Below are 24938 nucleotides of genomic sequence, written 5' to 3'. Positions count from 1 at the left end.
CTAAAAATATTTCCTATAATTGTCGTAGGTAATTAATTGCAACAAATAATCTTTTTAGCTGATGTGTTTTGCTCATTCCCCATCATAGGCTCTAACACAAATAGAGTGATTTTAAAAGCATGACTATGTCTGGAAAAAGAAGAGTCATAACCCAGTTTGAAAGAGAACTCCTAAACCTGATAAACAGCTTCGGTGAAGTAGTTGGATATAAAATTAACTCAAACAAGTCAATGGCCTTTCTCTACACAAAGAATAAACAGTCTGAGAAAGAAATTAGGGAAAAAACACCCTTCTCAATAGTCACAAATAATATAAAATATCTTGGCATGACTCTAACTAAGGAAGTGAAAGATCTGTATGATAAAAACTTCAAGTCCCTGAAGAAAGAAAATAAAGAAGATCTCAGAAGATGGAAAGATCTCCCATGCACATGGATTGGCAGGATCAACATTGTAAAAATGGCTATCTTGCCAAGCAATCTACAGATTCAATGCAATCCCCATCAAAATTCCAACTCAGTTCTTCAACGAATTAGAAAGGGCAATCTGCAAATTCATCTGGAATAACAAAAAACCTAGGATAGCAAAAGCTCTTCTCAAGGATAAAAGTACCCCTGGTGGAATCACCATGCCTGACCTAAAGCTTTACTATAGAACAATTGTGATAAAAACTGCATGGTACTGGTATACTGACAGACAAGTAGACCAATGGAATAGAATTGAAGACCCAGAAATGAACCCACACACCTATGGTCACTTGATCTTCGACAAGGGAGCTAAAACCATACAGTGGAAGAAAGACAGCATTTTCAACAAATGGTGCTGGCACAACTGGTTGTTATCATGTAGAAGAATGTGAATCTACCCATTCCTCTCTCCTTGTACTAAGGTCAAATCTAACTGAATCAAGGAGCTTCACATAAAACCAGAGACACTGAAACTTATAGAGGAGAAAGTGGGGGAAAGTCTCGAAAATATGGGCACAGGGAAAAAATTCCTGAATAGAACAGCAATGGCTTGTGCTTTAAGATCGAGGATTGACAAATGGGAACTCATGAAACTGCAAAGCTTCTGCAAGGCAAAAGACACCGTCAATAAGACAAAAAGACCAGCAACAGATTGGGAAAGGATCTTTACCTATCTTAAATCAGATAGGGGACTAATATTCAATGTATATAAAGAACTCAAGAAGATGGACTCCAGAAAATCAAATAAACCTATTAAAAATGGGGTAGAGCACAAGCCCCTTCCACTCCACTCGAGCCCCAGGCTACCTTGCCAGCAGAGTCTCGCCCAACACCTGCAAGGGCCCACACAGGACTCCCCACGGGATCCTAAGACCTCTGGTGAGTGGAACACAGAGCCTGCCCCAATCCAATCGAGCGGAACCTGAGACTGCGGTACATAGGGAAGCAGGCTACCCGGGCCTGATCTGGGGCACAAGCCCCTTCCGCTCCACTCGCGCCCCGGGCTACCTTGCCAGCGGAGTCGCCTGACACGGGCAAGGGCCCACAAAGGATTCCACACGGGATCCTAAGACCTCTAGTGAGTGGAACACAACTTCTGCCAGGAGTCTGGTTCGAACACCAGATATCTGGGTACCTTCCCTGCAAGAAGAGAGCTTGCCTGCAGAGAATACTCTGCCCACTGAAACTAAGGAGAGTGCTACCCTCCAGGTCTGCTTATAGAGGCTAACAGAGTCACCTGAAGAACAAGCTCTTAACAGTGATAACTAAAACAGCTAGCTTCAGAGATTACCAGATGGCGAAAGGCAAACGTAAGAATCCTACTAACAGAAATCAAGACCACTCACCATCATCAGAACGCAGCACTCCCACCCCACCTAGTCCTGGGCACCCCAACACAACCGAAAATCTAGACCCATATTTAAAAACATTTCTCATGATGATGATAGAGGACATCAAGAAGGACTTTCATAAGTCACTTAAAGAATTACAGGAGAGCACTGCTAAAGAGTTACAGGCCCTTAAAGAAAAGCAGGAAAACACAGCCAAACAGGTAGAAGTCATTAAAGAAAAACAGGAAAACACATCCAAACAGGTAATGGAAATGAACAAAACCATACTAGAACTAAAAAGGGAAGTAGACACAATAAAGAAAACCCAAAGTGAGGCAATGCTGGAGATAGAAACCCTAGGAAAGAGATCTGGAACCATAGATGCGAGCATCAGCAACAGAATACAAGAAATGGAAGAGAGAATCTCAGGTGCAGAAGATTCCATAGAGAACATCGACACAACAGTCAAAGAAAATACAAAATGCAAAAGGATCCTAACTCAAAACATCCAGGTAATCCAGGACACAATGAGAAGACCAAACCTACGGATAATAGGAATTGATGAGAATGAAGATTTTCAACTTAAAGGGCCAGCTAATATCTTCAACAAAATAATAGAAGAAAACTTCCCAAACATAAAGAAAGAGATGCCCATGATCATACAAGAAGTCTACAGAACTCCAAATAGACTGGACCAGAAAAGAAATTCCTCCCAACACATATTAATCAGAACAACAAATGCACTAAAAACATAGAATATTAAAAGCAGTAAGGGAGAAAGGTCAAGTAACATATAAAGGAAGGCCTATCAGAATTACACCAGACTTTTCACCAGAGACTATGAAAGCCAGAAGAGCCTGGACAGATGTTATAAAGACACTAAGAGAACACAAATGCCAGCCCAGGCTACTATACCCGGCCAAACTCTCAATTACCATAGATGGAGAAACCAAAGTATTCCACGACAAAACCAAATTCACACGATATCTTTCCATGAATCCAGCCCTTTAAAGGATAATAACAGAAAAGAAGCAATACAAGGATGGAAATCACGCCCTAGAACAAGCAAGAAAGTAATCACTCAACAAACCAAAAAGAAGACAGCCACAAGAACAGAATGCCAACTCTAACAACAAAAATAAAAGGAAGCAACAATTACTTTTCCTTAATATCTCTTAATATCAATGGACTCAATTCCCCAATAAAAAGACATAGACTAACAGACTGGCTACACAAACAGGACCCAACATTCTGCTGCTTACAGGAAACCCATCTCAGGGAAAAAGACAGACACTACCTCAGAGTGAAAGGCTGGAAAACAATTTTCCAAGTAAATGGACTGAAGAAACAAGCTGGAGTAGCCATTTTAATATCAAATAAAATCGACTTCCAACCCAAAGTTATCAAAAAAGACAAGGAGGGACACTTCATACTCATCAAAGGTAAAATCCTCCAAGAGGAACTCTCAATTCTGAATATCTACGCACCAAATGCAAGGGCAGCCACATTCATTAAAGACACTTTAGTAAAGCTCAAAGCACACATTTCATCTCACACAATAATAGTGGGAGACTTCAACACACCACTTTCTTCAATGGACAGATCGTGGAAACAGAAACTAAACAGGGACACAGTGAAACTAACAGAAGTTATGAAACAAATGGACCTGACAGATATCTACAGAACATTTTATCCTAAAACAAAAGGATATACCTTCTTATCAGCACCTCATGGGACATTCTCCAAAATTGACCATATAATTGGTCACAAAACAGGCCTCAACAGATACAAAAATATTGAAATTGTCCCATGTATCCTATCAGACCACCATGGCCTAAGACTGATCTTCAATAACAACATAAATAATGGAAAGCCAACATTCACGTGGAAACTGAACAACACTCTTCTCAATGATACCTTGGTCAAGGAAGGAATAAAGAAAGAAATTAAAGACTTTTTAGAGTTTAATGAAAATGAAGCCACAACGTACCCAAACCTATGGGACACAATGAAAGCATTTCTAAGAGGGAAACTCATAGCTCTGAGTGCCTCCAAGAAGAAACGGGAGAGAGCACATACTAGCAGCTTGACAACACATCTAAAAGCCCTAGAAAAAAAGGAAGCAAATTCACCCAAGAGGAGTAGACGGCAGGAAATAATCAAACTCAGGGGTGAAATCAACCAAGTGGAAACAAGAAGAACTATTCAAAGAATTAACCAAAAGAGGAGTTGGTTCTTTGAGAAAATCAACAAGATAGATAAACCCTTAGCTAGACTCACTAAAGGGCACAGGGACAAAATCCTAATTAACAAAATCAGAACTGAAAAGGGAGACATAACAAGAGATCCTGAAGAAATCCAAAACACCATCAGATCCTTCTACAAAAGGCTATACTCAACAAAACTGGAAAACCTGGACGAAATGGAAAAATTTCTGGACAGATACCAGGTACCAAAGTTGAATCAGGATCAAGTTGACCATCTAAACAGTCCCATATCACCTAAAGAAATAGAAGCAATTGTTAAAAGTCTCCCAGCCAAAAAAAGCCCAGGACCAGACGGGTTTAGTGCAGAGTTCTATCAGACCTTCAAAGAAGATCTAATTCCAGTTCTGCACAAACTATTTCACAAAATAGAAGTAGAAGGTACTCTACCCAACTCATTTTATGAAGCCACTATTACCCTGATACCTTAACTACAGAAAGACCCAACAAAGATAGAGAACTTCAGACCAATTTTTCTTATGAATATCAATGCAAAAATCCTCAATAAAATTCTCGCTAACCGAATCCAAGAACACATTAAAGCAATCATCCATCCTGACCAAGTAGGTTTTATTCCAGGGATGCAGGGATGGTTTAATATATGAAAATCCATCAATGTAATCCATTATATAAACAAACTCAAAGACAAAAACCACATGATCATCTCGTTAGATGCAGAAAAAGCATTTGACAAGATCCAACACCCATTCATGATAAAAGTTTTGGAAAGATCAGGAATTCAAGGCCCACACCTAAACATGATAAAAGCAATCTACAGCAAACCAGTAGCCAACATCAAAGTAAATGGAGAGAAGCTGGAAGCAATCCCACTAAAATCAGGGACTAGACAAGGCTGCCCACTTTCTCCCTACCTTTTCAACATAGTACTTGAAGTATTAGCCAGAGCAATTCGACAACAAAAGGAGATCAAGGGGATACAAATTGGAAAAGAGGAAGTCAAAATATCACTTTTTGCAGATGATATGATAGTATATATAAGTGACCCTAAAAATTCTACCAGAGAACTCCTAAACCTGATAAACAGCTTCGGTGAAGTTGCTGGATATAAAATAAACTCAAACAAGTCAATGGCCTTTCTCTATACAAAGAATAAACAGGCTGAGAAAGAAATTAGGGAAACAACACCCTTCTCAATAGTCACAAATAATATAAAATATCTTGGCGTGACTCTAACTAAGGAGGTGAAAGATCTGTATGATAAAAACTTCAAATCTCTGAAGAAAGAAATTAAAGAAGATCTCAGAAGATGGAAAGATCTCCCATGCTCATGGATTGGCAGGATCAACATTGTAAAAATGGCTATCTTGCCAAAAGCAATCTACAGATTCAATGCAATCCCCATCAAAATTCCAACTCAATTTTCAATGAATTGGAAGGAGCAATTTGCAAATTCGTCTGGAATAACAAAAAACCTAGGATAGCAAAAAGTCTTTTCAAGGATAAAAGAACTTCTGGTGGAATCACCATGCCAGACCTAAAGCTTTACTACAGAGCAATTGTGATAAAAACTGCATGGTACTGGTATAGAGACAGACAAGTAGACCAATGGAATAGAATTGAAGACCCAGAAATGAACCCACACACCTATTGTCACTTGGTCTTCGACAAGGGAGCTAAAACCATCCAGTGGAAGAAAGACAGCATTTTCAACAATTGGTGCTGGCACAACTGGTTGTTATCATGTAGAAGAATGCAAATCGATCCATACTTATCTCCTTGTACTAAGGCCAAATCTAAGTGGATCAAGGAACTTCACATAAAACCAGAGACACTGAAACTTACAGAGGAGAAAGTGGGGAAAAGCCTTGAAGATATGGGCACAGGGGAAAAATTCCTGAACAGAACAGCAATGGCTTGTGCTGTAAGATCGAGAATTGACAAATGGGACCTAATGAAACTCCAAAGTTTCTGCAAGGCAAAAGACACCGTCAATAAGACAAAAAGACCACCAACAGATTGGGAAAGGATCTTTACCTATCCTAAATCAGATAGGGGACTAATATCAAACATATATAAAGAACTCAAGAAGGTGGACTTCAGAAAATGAAATAACCCCATTAAAAAATGGGGCTCAGAACTGAACAAAGAATTCTCACCTGAGGAATACTGAATGGCAGAGAAGCACCTGAAAAAATGTTCAACATCCTTAATCATCAGGGAAATGCAAATCAAAACAACCCTGAGATTCCACCTCACACCAGTCAGAATGGCTAAGATCAAAAATTCAGGTGACAGCAGATGCTGGCATGGATATGGAGAAAGAGGAACACTCCTCCATTGTTGGTGGGATTGCAGGCTTGTACAACCACTCTGGAAATTAGTCTGGCAGTTACTCAGAAAATTGGACATAGTACTACCGGAGGATCCATCAATACCTCTCCTGGGCATATATCCAGAAGATGCCCCAACTGGTAAGAAGGACACATGCTCCACTATGTTCATAGCAGCCTTATTTATAATAGCCAGAAGCTGGAAAGAACCCAGATGCCCCTCAACAGAGGAATGGATACAGAAAATGTGGTACATGTACACAATGGAGTACTACTCAGCTATTAAAAATAATGAATTTATGAAATTCCTTGCCAAATGGATGGACCTGGAAGGCATCATCTTGAGTGAGGTAACACATTCACAAAGGAACTCACACAATATGTACTCACTGATAAGTGGATATTAACCCCAAACCTAGGATACCCAAGATATAAGATACAATTTGCTAAACACATGAAACTCAAGAAGAATGAAGACTGAAGTGTTGACACTATGCCCCTCCTTAGAATTGGGAACAAAACACCCATGGGAGGAGTTACAAAGACAAAGTTTGGAGCTGAGATGAAAGGATGGACCATGTAGAGACTGCCATATCCAGGGATCCACCCCATAATCAGCATCCAAACGCTGACACCATTGCATACACTAGCAAGATTTTATCGAAAGGACCCAGATGTAGCTGTCTCTTGTGAGACTATGCCGGGGCCTAGCAAGCACACAAGTGAATGCTCACAGTCAGCTAATGGATGGATCACAGGGCTCCCAATGGAGGAGCTAGAAAAAGTACCCAAGGAGCTAAAGGGATCTGCAACCCTATAGGTGGAACAACATTATGAACTAACCAGTACCCCGGAGCTCTTGACTCTAACTGCATATGTATCAAAAGATGGCCTAGTTGGCCATCACTGGAAAGAGAGGCCCAATGGACACGCAAACTTTATATGCCCCAGTACAGGGGAACGCCAGGGCCAAAAAGGGGGAGTGGGTGGGTAGGGGAGTGGGGGTGGGTGGGTATGGGGGACTTTTGGTATAGCATTGGAAATGTAAATGAGCTAAATACCTAATAAAAAATGGAAAAAATGGGGTAGAGCGCTAAACAAAGATTTTTTCAACTGAGGAACACCAAACGGCTGAGAAGCACCTGAAAAATCATGTTCAACATCCTTAATTCTCAGGGAAATGCAAATCAAAACAACCCTGAGATTCCACCTCAGACCAGTCAGAATGGCTAAGATAAAAAATTCAGGTGACAGCAGATGCTGGCGAGGATGTGGAGAAAGAGGAACACTCCTCCATTGTTGGTGGGATTGCAAGCTTGTACAACCACTCTGGAAATCAGTCTGGTGGTTCCTCCGAAAATTGGACATAGTACTACCAGAGGATCCTGCAATACCTCTCCTGGGCATATATCCAGAAGATGTCCCAACTGGCAAAAAGGACACATGCTCCACTATGTTCATAGCAGCCTTATTTGTAATAGCCAGAAGCTGGAAAGAACCCAGATGTCCCTCAACAGAGGAATAGATACAAAATTGTGGTACATTTACACAATGGAGTACTACTCAGCTATTAAAAAGAATGAATTCACGAAATTCCTAGGCAAATGGTTGGACCTGGAAGGCATCATCCTGAGTGAGGTAACCCAATCACAAAAGAACTCAAATGAAATGTACTCACTGATAAGTGGATATTAACTCAGAAACTTAGTATAGCGAGATATAAGGTACAATATGTAAAACATATGAAACTGAAGAAGAATGAAGACCAAAGTGTGGATACTTTGCTCATTCTTAGAATTGGAAACAATCACCCATGGAAGGAGTTACAGAGACAAAGTTTGCAGCTGAGACGAAAGGATGGTCCATTTAGAGACTGCCATATCCAGGGATCCATCCCATAATTAGCCTCCAAGCGATGACACCATTGCATACACTTGCAAGCCTTTGTTGCAAGGACGGTGATATAGCTGTCCCTTGTGAGACTAGGCCGGAGCCTAGCAAACACAGAAGTGGATGCTCACAGTCAAATATTGGATGGATCACAGGGCCCCCAATGGAGGAGCTGGAGAAAGTATCCAAGGAGCTAAAGAGATCTGCAACTCTATCAGAGGAACAACATTATGAACTAACCAGTACCCCAGAGCTCTTGACTCTAGCTGTATATGTATCAAAAGATGACCTAGTCGGCCATCACTGGAAAGAGAGGCCCATTGGTCAGGCAAACGTTATATGCCCCAGTACAAGGGAATGCCAGGGCCAAAAAATGGGAATGGGTGGGTAGGGGAGTGTTGGGGAGGGGGGGACTTTTGGGATAGCCTTGGAAATGTAATTGAAGAAAATACGTAATAAAAAAAAAAGAAAGCTGGCTTTTCAACGAAATAGAACAACATAAAACATCTTTAATATTGAGCATATCAAAAAAAATTTATTTTTTTCTGAAATAAACCCAGTGGCCAGAAAGCTTTGAGATATATCTCAAGGCCAGGCCAACAAACACACAGAGTAATTTCTGGCAATAAGACAAACAGCAAAAATATAATCAAGAAACATAGACTACAGCAAGCTCACACAGTCAAAGACCAGTCAGAAGCCAACAAGCTGTGGCTGCCACATATTAATACATTCATTTGGCTTGAATATTACACTAAAACTTGCAGACTCATCAGCAAACACAAACCCATTCATACATTAAACAGAAAGACAAAACTTTCTGTATCACCTTCAGTCTTATAATTCCTGGAAGTAGTGGAAAAGTCACTATGGTAGCTTTAGTTGCTGAATCCAATGCCCAGTGGACTATAGTGCCCACCTACATCATCTGGTAAAGAGAAGGCAATGAAAAGTTTTGGTGTGGTATGAGGTGAAAAGTGTTGTAACTGGGGAATTCCATAAACTGCCTTAGTAACTGGCCACAGGATATATTGTTGTAGTTAAAAGTCCAGCCATACAAAAGAGCTCCAGTCATAAAAAAGGACTGCCTGAGGCTCTGGGACTCTTTTTCAAAGCTGTTCTTTGACCTCCAGGCCGGACCCATAACCTTAAAGCTCTACTCTTTCCTGAATTGCCTCTCCAAGAGAAGTGCCATCTTATCGACCTTGTCATTTATCCATCCATTCATCATGAGTTAGAACACACAGAGACAGAAACATACACAAGGCAAGACGCAGAGTCAAAATGACAACAGAAAACACAAGGAAAAAAAAAACATTTTTAATGTAAGTCATACAGAGAGGCCTACCAGACTTACTAAGAGAAGTTCTCTTAATAAATAGGATACTCTCTTTCATTTCCCTCAATAAACTGCACCATAACCCAGGTGCTGGGAAGCCATCCAAATCTGGGTCTTTCTGAATTCTCCTTGGGATCTGGAATACATGACACCCCATGGCCTCACTAAACTTCAGCTTGGCCAATAGTGTCCCTATTTGTTGAAACCTTGTTGATGGACTCCCCATTGGTAGTTCTATTAAATGTTTTTGGCACCGTGACACACCAGGGCATCCTTAGGACTCTAAGACAGAAAAGAGAGTGGAGGGAAACCTGATGGCTCTAGCTGGACATTTAACTATTAAGAAATAACCAGTGCGACCTGGGACTTCTCCTTTTTCCATGGATGAAGAATTATCCTCCCTCCTCAGATCCCCTACATCGCCAGAAAAGATCCTCCAGGAACAGAATTCAAAAACCTCAGTGGACCAAAGGAAAAGAAAATGCTTTCTGTTTTCTTTTCAAGTGCAACTGTTCACCTTTTCCACAGCAGAAAGTATTGTCCATGTGTGAAGAGTCCAATTTCAGCAGAATTTAGGAGATTTGTTTGTTGTTTTGTTTTGTTGTTTGGATGGTGTTGTGTTGCCATATCTCACTGGGACCTTCCATTGATAAACATAATAATCACCAGAAAAGAACAGTTCCACAAGTTTGAGTCAAATTTGAAGCAAGCATTAGTAGATAAATACTGGCTAAGATGAGGGACTCTGGCTGGATCTATCTCTGGGTTCCCAGAAAATTATGATCAGTCACATTTTGTAGAGGCTTTAAAAAGCAAAACAACATGGCTATGATATTTTCCATCAGGTCTAGTCAGGGGCAAGTATACTTCTTGACATATTCCCTGATTATGTACCTCTTGCCCACGTCCAATCAAGCACATTCAATGCAAACAAACTATTTTTCGGGAATGAAAATGTATGACTTGTTATTTCCCAAGAAATACAGCCCACAGCATTTCAGGAAGGTTTCTGTTCTTGGGCAAGTAGGGCTTTCATTTTAACTTTGACTCTTACCAATAAAGACAAATATGGTATGTATTCATATGTAATTAAATATAAGCTGTTAAGTAAATCATAACCATGTTTTTTAGCCATTTGTATCATGTTTCTTAGCCATTTGTATTCCCTATATTGAGTGTAGGGATAATATCTTGTACATTGTATGGAAGCATCACCCGTCAATAAAAAATTAATAATATTATAATTATAATTATCAATAGGTTCAAATTTATATAAATGTAATTTGTATGTTTTATATAATGTATATAATTAATATAAATATAAAAATAAATGATAAAAATATCTAATAAGGTTGTTGTGGATTGCCATTTGTATGTTTTGCTCCCTAGAGTACCTGTACTCAGATACAGTCAGGTAAACTCTTAATTGGACAGATAAGGCTAGAGACTGTGACTGGGCAGTGGAAGGAAGGGGCAGAGCTGAAAGTTTTAGAGAAGGAAGAAAGAAGGAGGGAGAGAGAGAGAGAGAGAGAGAGAGAGAGAGAGAGAGAGAGAGAGAGAGAGGAAACACAGACAAGAAGGACAACGTGGACCCTGACGAATAGGATGATGAACCAAGAACTACATGATCCGAAGAGCCATAAATAACTGGGGCTTTCCTAGAGAAATGATTGAGTAATGTAGGGCAAAATTGTTCAATCTAGCTTGTATTTATATCAAATGAGTTTTGTGTTCTTTGTGTAAGCATTTTGGGGTTGAAAATTTACTGTCATGAATCTAGGTGGTTATCATAAATCTAGGGAGTTATCATTTTACAGAACAAAGGATATCAGATCAAACAGCAGCCAGTTTCAGCAGACTAGCCACAGGGAGTGGATGGATTGGGAGTGTGGAGTGCTTTGCCAACAGCTAACTGAGAATCAGGGCAGACCTCTACTTAGGGCTCCCCATGGTGATGGGGAGACCACTGTTTCCAGTGTAGCATGGAAAGATTTTTTAAACTATACCACTACATGATGTGAGGCAGGCTCATAAGGTGGAACATCCAGCAGAACGATAGAAACTCTGGGAGAAAAAAGAAAAAAAAGGAGCAAGAGTTTCATTATCTGGACTCAGGGGAAGTTAACATATGAAACTGTGAAAAGGTAGCCAGCCATGTGGCAGACATGGAGCAGTATAAACAGGATAGTTGAGTTATGAATTAGTTAGCAAAGAAGCTTAGTTTGTGGCATAGGCAATAATTCATAAATATATAAGGCTCTGAGTTCTTATTTGATATCTGTAGCATTACTGGAAAAGCCCACGTTTAGAAATGGTGCCCAATGCTGTATTTGCCAGGCACTGGCACAGCCTCTCAAGAGATAGCTATATCAGGGTCCTGTCAGCTAAATCTTGCTGGCATATGCAATAGTGTCTGGGTTTGGTGGTTGTATATGGGATGGATTCCCAGGTAGGGCAGTCTCTGGATGGTCATTCCTTCAGTTTCTACTCTGAACTTTGTCTCTGCAACTCCCTCCAGGAGAATTTTGTTACCCATTCTAAGAAGGAACAAAGTATCCACCCTTTGGTCTTCCTTCTTCCTGAGTTTCATGTGTTTTGCAAATTGTATCTTGGGTAGTCTAAGTTTCTGGGCTAATATCCACTTATCAGTGAATGCATATCATGTGTGTTCTTTTGAGATTGGGTTACCTCACTCAGGATGATATGCCCCAGATCCATGCATTTGCCTAAGAATTTCATAAATTCATTGTTTTTAATTGCTGAGTAGTACTTCACTGTATAAATGTACCACATTTTCTTTATCCATTCCTCTCTTGAGGGACATCTGGATTCTTTCCAGCTTCTGACTATTATAAATAAGTGGATGCTCACAGTCATCTATTGGATGGAACACAGGACCCCTAATGAAGGAGCTAGAGACAGTAACCAAGGAGCTAAAGGGGTCTGCAACCCTATAGGAGGATCAACAATATGAACTAACCAGTACCCCACAGAACTGTTTCTATAGTTGCATATGTAGCAAAGGAGGGCCTATTAGGCCATCAATGGGAGGAGAGGCCCTTGGTCTTGTGAAGATCATATTCCTCAGTACAGGGGATTGCTGGGGCAAGAAGCAAGAGTGGGTGGGCTATGGAGCAGGGCAGGGGGAGGGTATAGGGGACTTTCCAGATAGCATTTGAAATGTAAATGAAGAAAATATCTAATTAAAACCAACAACAACAACAAAAAAACAAATGGTGCCCAATGTGTGGCATATAATCTCAACCTAGCTAAAAATCCAAACGTATAACATAAGATTCTGGTATTAGAAAAGTACTGGGTGAAAAATGGGAAACAAATCCTGCCTGGGGAGGTTCATAGCCAGGAGAAAGGTGTTTCTTTAAAAAAAGTAAACCAAAAGCCCCAATGCATGTCACAGCCATAGCTCCTTTAAAAGGAGGGCACTTAGCTAATTTATGTGTGGAGTTCCAAAAGTATTCTACAGTCTATCTCTAGCCTGAGACTTAGTGCCATTCCCAGATGCAGCAGAGGAACTGAGCAGCCTAGAAACAAGGGAAATTAGGGTATGATCACAGGAATACCCTGCAACTGCCCAGAACATGCAGTGATATATTGTAGCCACAATCAACCTTCCTACAGTGGGTAGAGGTCAGAGGACAGACTCAGACAAGTGTGTGAGAGTGCATGGGCCCATAACTGCAGTGAAAAGACTTGGTGAATGCCAGCTACAGATCAGTGGAAACAGTGGGAAACTAAAAAGTCAACAGGCTTGGTAAGATAATTGGGAAGTCCTAAGGAAAGAGAGAGATTAAGAAGAAAAAATATTATCTGTGTTTTAAAAAATAGAAAACACAATAACACAATGCATCTAGATCCCATATGATTCTGTTTGATTTAACAGTATACGAATTATTTTTTCCACAACAGTTCCAATTTTATATATCCTTTTTAAGAGAGAATAAAAAGAAAATAGACTTAGATATTGAAAACACTGAAAAAAAATCCTTGCTAAGTCACAAACAATAGAAGAAAATTTAGACAGTCCTTTGACTCATGAAGAAATTTCAAAAGAACCCAATCTGGAACCTACAACAACAGCAAAAAGGTAGTTCCAGGTGAGAAAAATCCACAAGAGGTAAGGAATTAGAATGGCAACCCATAGAGATGCAATATACTGAATTTCAAGTACAAAATCTTTTTAATGAACCCTTCTTAGAACAATGTCAGACAATGCCTTACATGTTTCATTTTGTAGAGGTTGGAGAAACAAAATATATACAAATGTTAATACATCATATAATTGATTCATGCTCAGAATTTCAATATGCTTTTGCCTTGAGTTTGGATAGGCTGATTTTGAGACTTCGCATTTATTCGAGGTAATGGCTATCTTAGAAATGCCTTTGTAGATTAAAGCCGATGATGCCTTGACATATGTGTCCATAAGAATACAATATTGTAGACATCATGACAGAAAACATGTTACTGTCATGTCTCACAATCCAACAATTATGGAGATCTAACAACATTTTAAAGGGGATGTGGATAGAACAGAATAGGGATATGGGGTCTCCTAGAGATAGATTAAATAATACTTTGTTAACTTTACATTTTTCTAACGCCAATAAGACAGCTAGCACAGCTGCTGAAATAAACTGGATTTTAGAAAGGACTGAAGAATTAGTTCAGCCTATACATGTAATAACCTCATGTGGAAACAAGTAAATATGTTGTGTTAGGTAAGAGGTTTTTCTTTGTTTTAGCCAGAGAATAAAAGTTATAGATTCCATCAAAATTAATAAAGATTGTATTTGACTGGGAGTGGTATACTGAAAATCCTGACTGAAACATGAAGAAAGAAACCACACAAAACAAGAAAACAGTTAAAGTATATGCTGATCCCTCTGCAAGGGAATAGCTTTGAAGCTGACTGAGGCACTAATGTCTCTAACCCAGACTTCAGCTATGCATAAGCAATAAATCTTATAGGCTACAAAGTTCACATAACTTATCATGTCATCCTTTAATATGATATGGATGACATTTATTTTACAGTTTGGTTATACAGTCCAAACAGTTTTATAAAGTTTGAGGTCTTTTTCTTACTCACACAAAGAGCAGAGAATCAGCTGAACTGTGCATATTACTCATCCCATACATATGTTAATAGAGAAAGGTGTAGTACCTTTGATAGTTTATATGTTTACAGAGGAAACAACCAGACACCAATGAAGGTAAAACCTCATGTTTTACACTCAAGGATGCTAAGATATTTTTATTTCAGCATCATGCCTGATCAAACCTCATACTGCCTTAAGAGCTGTGTCCTCAAAAAACATGCATCTAGAAAAAACTGAACCAACTGGTTCAATTGTTCTATCCTTGCAGACTGTTTTAGACAAGACTTAGTTAACCTCTGTATTTTCCCATCACACAGTGACTGGACAACAAACAATACAACTAGCTTTCTAAAGTGTGACCAATATCCTAACGTTCTATGCCCCCCAAAAGATGGGCCCCCTCAGACAACAGGAAGCAGTTTTAAGGGACTGACACCCCAATTCCCAAGATGTGGGATGGGTAGGTTGTTGTCCTGCAATGGGTGATGGATGCTTATTATTGTTTCAGGGGAGTTGGTTACATGTTTTCAATGGTATTGGTTAGGGAGTAAACAAAGTATAGGAGGTTAAATTCAGGGATTTATTTTTTCTTCTTTTATCCTCTATTCTTCTCTTTCCTATGTAGTGTTAAGGGGAAACAGTGGGTTGGATGAAAGGAAAAAAGGAGGACTATAGGGATTATTGGACAAAAGGGTAGATTATTAAATACACTTTTAGACTAAAGAGCATTAACAAGCCAATTATTTTACATTTGTTTTAAAGGTTCAGAGGTTCAGTCCATTATCATCAAGGCAGGAGCTTGGCAGCATCCAGGCAGGCATGGGGCTGGAGGAGCTGAAAGTTCTACTATGCCTTCCTTTAAAGGAAATCAGAAGACTGGATCTCATGTGGCTAGTAAGAGTGTCTCAAAGTCAACTCCCACAGTAACATAATTTTAACAGGCCACACTACCTCCAACAAGGCTGCACCTCTTAAAATGTGGCCCATGGATATTCATATTACCACATTCCACTCCCTGACCCCCATAGGATTACTCAAACACATGTGTCTATGGAGGCCATACCTCTGCAGAGCAGAGTGCAAAAATACGTTTAGTCCAATTTCTAAAGTTTCATAGCTTATAACATTCTCAACAGTGTTAAAGGCCCAAAGTTCAAAGTCACTTCTGAGATTCATGTAATCTATTAATTTTACTTTCTTATAATATCAAAAGCAAAAAACAGATCATATACCTCTGTCATCACATGACATATATTACTATTCCAAAATGACAAAGTAAGGAAATACTAGAAAAAAGCAAGACCAAAAACCAGTTGGACAAACTCCAAACTCTGAATCTCCATGTCTTATTTCCAACTCCTTTCAGTTCTGCTGACTGCAACACAATTCTTTCTCTTGGGCTGTTTATACTCCCTGTTAGCAACAGGTGTCCATGGCATGTTTCCCACAGCTCTGGCATGTCTAACATTTTGAGGCCTCCAAGGCAACTACAGTTTTACAGCTTCTTATTACAAAGACTGGTATCCACATGTGATCTTCTGGGATTCTTCAAAGAGTCACTTCTCCAGTTCTCCCTCTGCAGCACTCTAGAGTCTAGATCAGGTTGACTCCATTCCCCTGCTGCAGCTGCTCTTGGTGGTCATCCAATACTACTGGGATCTCCAATACACTGTGGATTTCTGTGGCATCAAGACTTCACCAATATCATTTCATACGCACTCTTCATGATTCCTAGCTCAAACTTCTTTGCATGACCCTTCAGTCCTGGGCTGTCAACCGAAATTGAGGCTGAACCTTCACCAATGGCCTTCTATGACTTTGCACAGTGTCAAGCCTCAGCTGCTCTCCATGACCTCTTCAAAACAAGTACCACCTAGGTGACTCTTGGGTTGTGTCTCATTTGGGAGCCCCAAAAGACCAATGAGGGCTCTCAAAGCTCACTCCAACAGTGACACACTTTTTGCAATAAGGCCCTCCAGCAAGGGCACATTTCTTAATAGTGCCACACATTGGTCCAAGAATATACAAATCCCCACAAACAAATAGTGGATAGCTAGAAATAAGCACAGAAATACAGTCTTCAAAAAGCTCAGGAATCTACAGAATATGATATTAAAGATGTTTTATTAATAAAAGGCTTTTCATGACAATGAGATAGCTGCTTCTGGCATCATCCACAAAGATTATGAGTATTAAGTAAACTCTACATCGAGTTTGCATAATACATGATAAGAATCCAGCCACTGGGCAGGGAATTTCCCTTCCTTCAACTGCTGATGACAGTCTGTTTAAACTTGACAAATGAAATGAAAAAAAAAATTGACTGCTGAACTTTGTCAAGACATGTTAGGCAGTCCTTTACAATTCTTGTTGCACAAAGAAGTCTTCAAATATTCTTGGACAGAATGCTGAAGAAGATACTCCAACATTACAGAGATATCTTGGGTGTGTTCCAGATAGCTTGCAACCTCTGACATTTCTATAGCTTTGGGAGCTGCTTGTTCTACAATACATCTTTATTCAGGCAAAATGTATTCCTTCTCATGTCTTTGATGGGTTGAATGATATTTATAGTCTCCCACTTAAGCTCAGGATGTAAGAAAATGTTTTAAATTATAAAAAATAATTTTAGCTTTGTACTGCAAATTATGAAACAAAATGACTTCGGTATAGATATTTGGGCTCAACAAGACAGGATAGATAGTAGAATATTTTCTCCAAATTCACCATATACATATGGACTAGAAAATTTAATGTAATTCTTTCCCAATAGTTTTCATAATTTTTCTTATTTTCTATACTTTATTGATGTTAGAAAAAACCTTTTATTTTACTAAAAGGGCTAGATTTAGGCATAAGCTCTTGTGTACTGTGTGGAAGCATCACATGTGAGTAAAAAATATTATGGCCAATATAATTAGGCAGGATGAGAAGATGAGATATCCAGCAGAGAGATAGGCTCTCTGGGAAATAGTCAGGGGATGGAGTTTCACCATCTAAACTCAGGCAAAATCAGGTGAATAAAATTGAGGAAAGGTAAACAATCATGGCAAACATAGAATAGTGTAAACAGGAAAATTGAGATATGAGCTAGTCTGGGAACAAGCTTAACTTATAAACTAGGCATTCATTTATACATATAGGTCTCTGAGTTGTTATTTGGAAATTGTGGTGCTGGTAGAACATCCCATGATTACAGTTGTGAATTTTTTGTTTAGGTTTGTATACCATTTTAAATTGTGTTTTGTTTTCTCTCCTGTGTATTTCTGGTTTTTATATAAAATATCAGGTGTTCATAGGAGGGTTTGTTTATATCTGAGTCTTCAATTTGACTCTTTTGATCAATGTGTCTGCCTGTAATGCCAATATTGTTGGTAATATTACTGTTTCTTTGTTTTATAGCTTAAAATCAGGAATGGTGAGTGTCCCAGCAGTTCTTTTATTATTCAGGATTCTTTATAGCTACCCTGGGTTTGTTTTGTTTGTTTGTTTGTTTGTTTTAGTGTTTTAGTTGCTTTGGCTGAGTTGTTTTTGTTTTTTGTTTGCTTTTGTTTGTTTATATTGTAGTTTTTCTATAAGACATTGAGCATTGTTCTTTCAAGGTCCATGAATGATTGTATTGTAATTTTGACGGGCATTGTAATGAATCTGTAGATTGCTTTCAGTAAAATGACCACTTATACTATTGTAACTCTACTAATTCAGGAGCATAAGAGATCTTCCTATCTTCTGATATCTTCTTGATTTTTTTCAAAACTTGTTTTGAAGTTTTTAATTGTACATGTTTTTCACTTGCTTGCTTAGAGGTACCACAAGATATTTTATATTATTTGAGGCTTTTGAAAAAGATGTTGTTTCTCTGATTTTTTTTTTAGTCTTTTTGTCATTTAACTATAGGAGAGCTATTGATTTTGGTGGGGGCTTAATCATTTATCTACCCTTTTGATAAAAGTTTATATTAGCTATAGGAGCTTGCCAGTAGAAAAATTTTAGGGATATATGTGTATATATAGTAGATAATATATATACATATATATATATCATCTTATATATCATCTACTAATAAAAATACTTTGACTTTTTACTTTCTAATTTTTATCTTCTTTATCTCCTTCAATAGTCTTATTGTTGTAACTAAGATTGCCATTACTATATAGAGGAAAGATGAAAATGTATGCCTTTGAATTATTCCTGATTTCAATGTACTTGCTTTGAGTTTCTTTACATTTAATCAAATATTAGCTATAGGTTTCATGTAAACTGCTTTTATTATGTTTAGGTATGTCTCTTATATCTCTAATATCTCCAGAAGTATTTTTTTTTTATAAAAAGTGTTGGATACAAAGATCTTTTCCGCATCTATGAGAAGATCAGAGTTTCATTTTTTTCAGTTTGTTTGTATGATGGATAACATTTATTGATATTCATGTTGAAATATCCCTCCATCTCTGGGCTGAAGCCTACGTAATAGTGCTGGATGATGCTTTTGATGTGTCTTGGATTTGGTTTGCAATTTATTATTTTTGTATTTATGTTAAAAAGTGGTGTGTAATTGTCATACTTTGTTGGTTCTTTATGTGGTTTGGTTATCAGGGTGATAATGGTCTCAAAAAATGAATTGGGCAATGTTACCTCTGTTTTTATTTTGTGGGGTATAACCATTATTTCCTTGAAAGTGTTTAGAATTGTGCACTAAAAGCATATGGCTCTGGCTTTATTTGGTTTATTGTTATTACTGTTTGTTTATTTGGTTGGTTGGTTTGGTTTGGTTGGTTTTGGTTGGAAGATTTTAGTCATTGCTTCTATCTTATTAGGCATAATAGGTTTACCTAGTGATAATCTGATCTTTAACTTTGGTAAGTGATATTTATCTAGAAAGTTATCCTCCCATTCTTTTAGATTATCATATTTTGTAGAATACAGGTTTTTAAAGTATGTCTTTAGGGTGCTCAGGATATTCTTGATGTCTGCTGCTATGTCCTCCTTTTTGTTTCCAATTTTGTTAATTTGGGTATTCCTTCTCTAACTTTTAGTTAGTTTAGAATAAAGTTTGTCAATCTTATTTATTTATTTATTTATTTATTTATTTATTTATTTGAAGAACAAACTCATAATCTTTGTTTCTACCTTTTTTCTTTCAGGCTTGTGTCTTATTATTTTTTACCATCTGTCTTAGTTAGGGTTTTACTGTTGTGAGCAAACACTATAAACAAGGCAAGTTTTATAAAAACAATATGTAGTTGTGGCTTACAGGTTAAGAGATTCAGTCAAATATCATCAAGGTGGGAGCATGACAGCATCCAGGCAGGCATGGTGCAGCAGGACCTGAGAGTTCTACATCTTCATCTGAAGGCCACTAGCAGAATACTGACTTCCAGGCAGCTAAAACGAAGGCCTTAAAGCCATAATGACATACTTATTCCAACAAGGCCACACCTACTCCAAGAGGGCCACACCCTCTAATAGTGCCAGTCCCTGGGCTGAGCATATGCAAACCATCACATTCCACTCCCTGACCCCCATAGTCTTTTTAAACATATGAGTCTATGGGGGCCATAATTAAATGTAGCATAAGGAAAAATACATTTAGTCCAATTTTTAAAGTCCCATAGTTTATAGCAGTCTCAATAATGTTAAAAGTCCAAATTTCAAAGTCTCTTCTTAGATTCATCCAATCAGTTAACTGTAATCTCCAAAGCAAGACAGGAAACCAGCTGGGCAAACTCCAAACTCTGAATCTCTGTCTGATGTCAAAGTGGTCTTCAGAGCTACAACTCCTTTTTCATCTTTTTTGACTGCATCAAACTTCTTTCTCCTGAGCTGTTTTCCCTCCCTGTTAGCAGCGTTCCTTAGCAGATATCCCATGTCTCCTGCATCTGACACATCTTGAGGTCTCCAAGGTAAATTCAGTATTACAGCTTCTTTCAATGTTTGAGATCCACACATGATTTTCTGTGTTCTTCCAAAGGGCTTGGGTCCCCTTTGCAGCTCTGCCCTATGTAGTACTTTAAGCTCAGGTTGATCCACTCCACTGTTTCTCATGTTCTTGGTGATCATCCATGCCATGGTACTGGCATCTTCAATACACTGAGATCTTCTTCTGCATTTAGGCTTCACCAGTACCTTCTCACAAGCTCTCTTCATGGTGCCAAGCCTTAAATTCTCTGCATGACCCCTTCAGTCCAATGTCATCATCTTCAATTGAGGCTGCACCTTCACCAATGACCTTCCATAGCTTCTCACAGTGCCAAGCCTCAGCTGCTCTTCATGTCTTCAAAATAAGTACCATATGTGTGACTCTTACATATTACCTATAAGTTCTGTGACATGCAGGTCAACCTTGGCTATCTCTGGAACACCACTTCTCTGTGCTCTCAGAAAATTCTTCCCAAATGATTTCACCTCATTGATGCTTGTCTCTTCTTAATCATTACTTTTCTTTGCTTCATCTAACCAGCAAGTTGTTCCAGTAGTCCCTTCTATTCTGGATTTCAAAGCCAGAGCCAGATGGCCAAAGCTGCCAAGATCTACTGCTTCCTGGAGCTGGAACATGGATCCCTTGTTCTATTATATAATCATTAGCTTTCAGTTTTCTAACTACTTCACTGCCTAAGCTTTGTTGTCCTGCAACTTGCTATATAAACTGACTTTAAACTCAGAGATCTGCGTGCCTGTCTCCTAAACATCGGGATTATAGGGGTGGTCAGCAAAGCCTGGATTTAAGTTTTTTAACACCTTGAATTTGCTCTGTTCTAGGCCTTGAATTCAGAGATCTACTTGCCATTGCCTCTTGGTATTAAAGGCTTGTACTACCATACCTGGACCTGAACTTAGCTGGGCGTGATCTTGCCCCAAGGTCACTATTCTCTTAATTAGATTTAATACCCTTGAACACAGGGTCTAGAGATTCCAGGTGTACTATTAAGTTACTAGTATAATGTAGCTGCCCGAGGGCAAATGAACCAGGTTCACGAAGGTGAGGCTGGATCTATATGGGAGGAAACGACAGGAGAAATAACTATACCAGGACAAAATTCTGATCAAGGCCCAAGAGTTTACTAAGAGTCTGAGCTTATAAAGCGGGAAGGCCCATTTTCCACCATGCCAGGCTCTTCTTGATGCTTTGTTGCCAGTATGTCAGCACTTGGTCCAGGCTGTTAGCACTTGGTCCCCAGGCTGTTGCTTGTCTCAGGAAGAGAGGTTCACCCCACTCAGCAGGTAGTGGTGTCTTGGAGAAGAGCACAGGTGGCAGAACAATAGACCTATTTAGGTCAGAAGACTCCACCCTAGTTGGTCTTGTTCATAGTGGCAGAACAAATCTGAGACAGCCTGCTCAAGGCTGGGGAGACTACAGTATGAGAGCTCTCCATTTTTTTTTTCTGTATTATGATTTTTCCTCTTAGTACTACTTTCACTGTGTTCCATAATTTTGGGTATGCTATGTATTCATTTTCATTGAATACTAGAAAGTCTATAACTTTTTTCTTTATTTCTCTCTTGACCCAGTTTTCATTCTGTAGAGACCTGGTCATTTTTCATGCATTTATATGCTTCTGCTGTTTCTGTTGTTATTGAAACCCATCTTATTTTGTCTTGGACTAGTTATTTCAATTTTCTTGTGTCTATTGGGACTTCCTTTGTGTCTGAGTACATGATCAGTTTTGGACAATTTTCCATGAAGTGCACAAAAGAAAGCATGTTTGTTTTGTGTGTGTGTGTGTGTGTGTGTGTGTGTGTGAGAGAGAGAGAGAGGGGGGGGGAGGGAGAGGGAGAGAGAGAGAAAAAGAGATTTCCTGTAAATATTTCTTAGGTCCATTTGGTTTATAATACCTTTTAGGTCTACCATTTCTCTCTTAAGTTTTGCCTGGAAGACCTGTTCATTGGTTAGAGTTGAATATTAAAGCCTGAAGAACTAGGCCAGCACAGTGGCTGGATAAAACATTAACTTATAGAAATCAGTAGCCTTCCTTTATACAAATGATAAATAGGCTGGAAAAGAAATTGGGGAAATAACACCTTTCACAATAGCCGAAAATAATATATAATATCTTCATGTAACTCTAACCAACCAAGTGAAAGATCTGTATGACAAGAACTTCAAGTACCTGAAGAAAGAAATTGAAGAAAACCTCAGAAGATGCAAAAATCTTCCATGCTTAGGGATCAGTAGGATTAATATGGTAAAAATGACAATCTTACCAAAAGCAATCTACAGATTCAGCACAATCCTCATCAAGATTCCAACACACTTCTTCTCAAGCATTCAAAGAGCAATCATCAACTTCATATGGAAAAACAAAAACTCAGCCTTGCTGGGCACAGAGGCTAATTTGGACATTGTAGGTCATTCTTACTTTATTGGGTTTTCTTTTGTTCCATATATCCTTGTTCCACTATTCTGGATTTATGGCAAGGTCAGAATTTAGTCAGAGAACACTTAGCCATACATTAAACTGCCTAACTCAAGTATTTTTATTCTTCTGAACATTCTCTAGCTTCCACCTACAATAATTTAAAAGATATACATTAAATCATCTGAAAAGAGGGGTGGAGTATGGGTTTGATGACTGCTACCACTCTTGGGCATAGCACTGATGAGTAAGTTGCTCAAAGGTGGTGGTTAAGATGTGCTAATAAGTCTTCTCCAGGAAGGCCTTGCTGCACATAAGGCATTGCTGATACAACAACTTAGAGTCAGAGTCATTGCCATAATAGGGAAATTCAGTAATGAGTTCTTCCTGTGGATCATAGCTCCCGAGTAGTTCAATTTTAGCTTTGCAGTTTTTAGCTTGATTATTTTTTTTCATTCAAATCTCTCAGATTGCCTTCATCCATACATAGTGTATAATCAAATGCATCAAAGTATCTTGTAATCTGTATTGCTTTATGGGCTGTGTTAATGTCATGATTTCTTAGGCAGCTGATAGCTCTCGGGTCTGGAGCCTGGCCCATGGTTCAGTCAGAAAGGACACTGCTTTAAATGGTCCAATTATCTGAAAGCTTTTCTTCAGTTACCAATTTTTCTGAAAACTGCTTCTGCAATGGGTGATTGGCAAATGATACTGGAATACATGAACAGTACTGACTTGGACCCAGCCTCTGCCATGTTTTGGTGCAGACCCTGGTACCTACCTTTGATATTATAATATGTTCTTTCCAAAAACTAGTTTTATACAAGACTTAGCAAAATTGATTTTATTTTAGGATTGTACTCTTCTGTGTTTCATTCTTTATTCCTTACCCCTAGAATTCATATTCACTTTTGATATTGAATTTCTAAATATTAACGTTCAATGTCAGCATTTGTACAAAAGTATTTATTCTCCTAATACAAACAATTTTTAGAGAAAAAACTATATATACGAAAAAATTAGGTAACCTGCAAAAAGAAAGAAAGGAAGTAAAGGAGGAAGGAAGGAAGGAAGGAAGGAAGGAAGGAAGGAAGAGAAAGAGAGAAAGAAAGGAATACAATGATATAAATTATAGTTGTTTATGTCTGAAATTTGAAACTATTTATAGAAACATATAAATTGTTTGTCTATAATGTATTTAAGGAGGCTATTTCCTTCTAATAAAACAACATCCTATTAGTACAATATTTGGGAAGGATGATAATTACATTTAACAAGTACTAAGAAGTTATTATTTAACTTTTTCCACATTATTTAAGGCTAGTACCCTTCCCTAATATCATAGAAAAGTTCATGGGCTTTTATCTCATATTGGATAAAAATGAGCCTCTTTTAAAATATTTTGAAGGAGAAATAAATTTAAAATGACTATTTGTACCACTTTATTATTCTGCATTTCTAGGGCTTTACAGGTAGCACTGCATATCAAACATTGATATACAAAGGGTCAAGTATGTTTTGCAGGTCAATGTGAACATTTTTGGCATCTGCATATAATTGAGAAGGTAGGATACTTGTTTTGCTCTGTCTAACTTACTTCACTTAATAAATTTTGATATAATTGCCTGGATTTTAGTGGTTCATTCTTTTTTAAAGGCTGAGTAACACTTCCCTGTGTATGCCATATGCTATGCATTTATTTCTTCTTTGAATGATAAGTTGGTTTCAAAGACACTTCCTGCTCAAACTGAAATACTTAATACAGAATAGATAATACTTCACAAATTTGTATATGAATTTTATAAAATATAACAAAACTTCAGCATTATTTTATGTAAATACATACATGATTATTCTAATTTCTAGAGAAAGTCAAAGCAAATAGA

General features: G+C 38.3%; 1 pseudogene; it reads right to left on the bottom strand.

The window, feature by feature from the left end:
• Positions 1 to 23331: 23331 nt before the first annotated feature.
• Positions 23332 to 23807, bottom strand: Gm19320 (annotated as a pseudogene).
• Between the last annotated feature and the right edge of the window lie 1131 nt (positions 23808 to 24938).

This window comes from Mus musculus, chromosome 13 (genome assembly GCF_000001635.26).
Source record: "Mus musculus strain C57BL/6J chromosome 13, GRCm38.p6 C57BL/6J".
NCBI lineage: Eukaryota > Metazoa > Chordata > Mammalia > Rodentia > Muridae > Mus > Mus musculus.
Note: the sequence above shows the minus strand (reverse complement) of the source record. Positions and strands in the feature narration are given on the sequence as shown.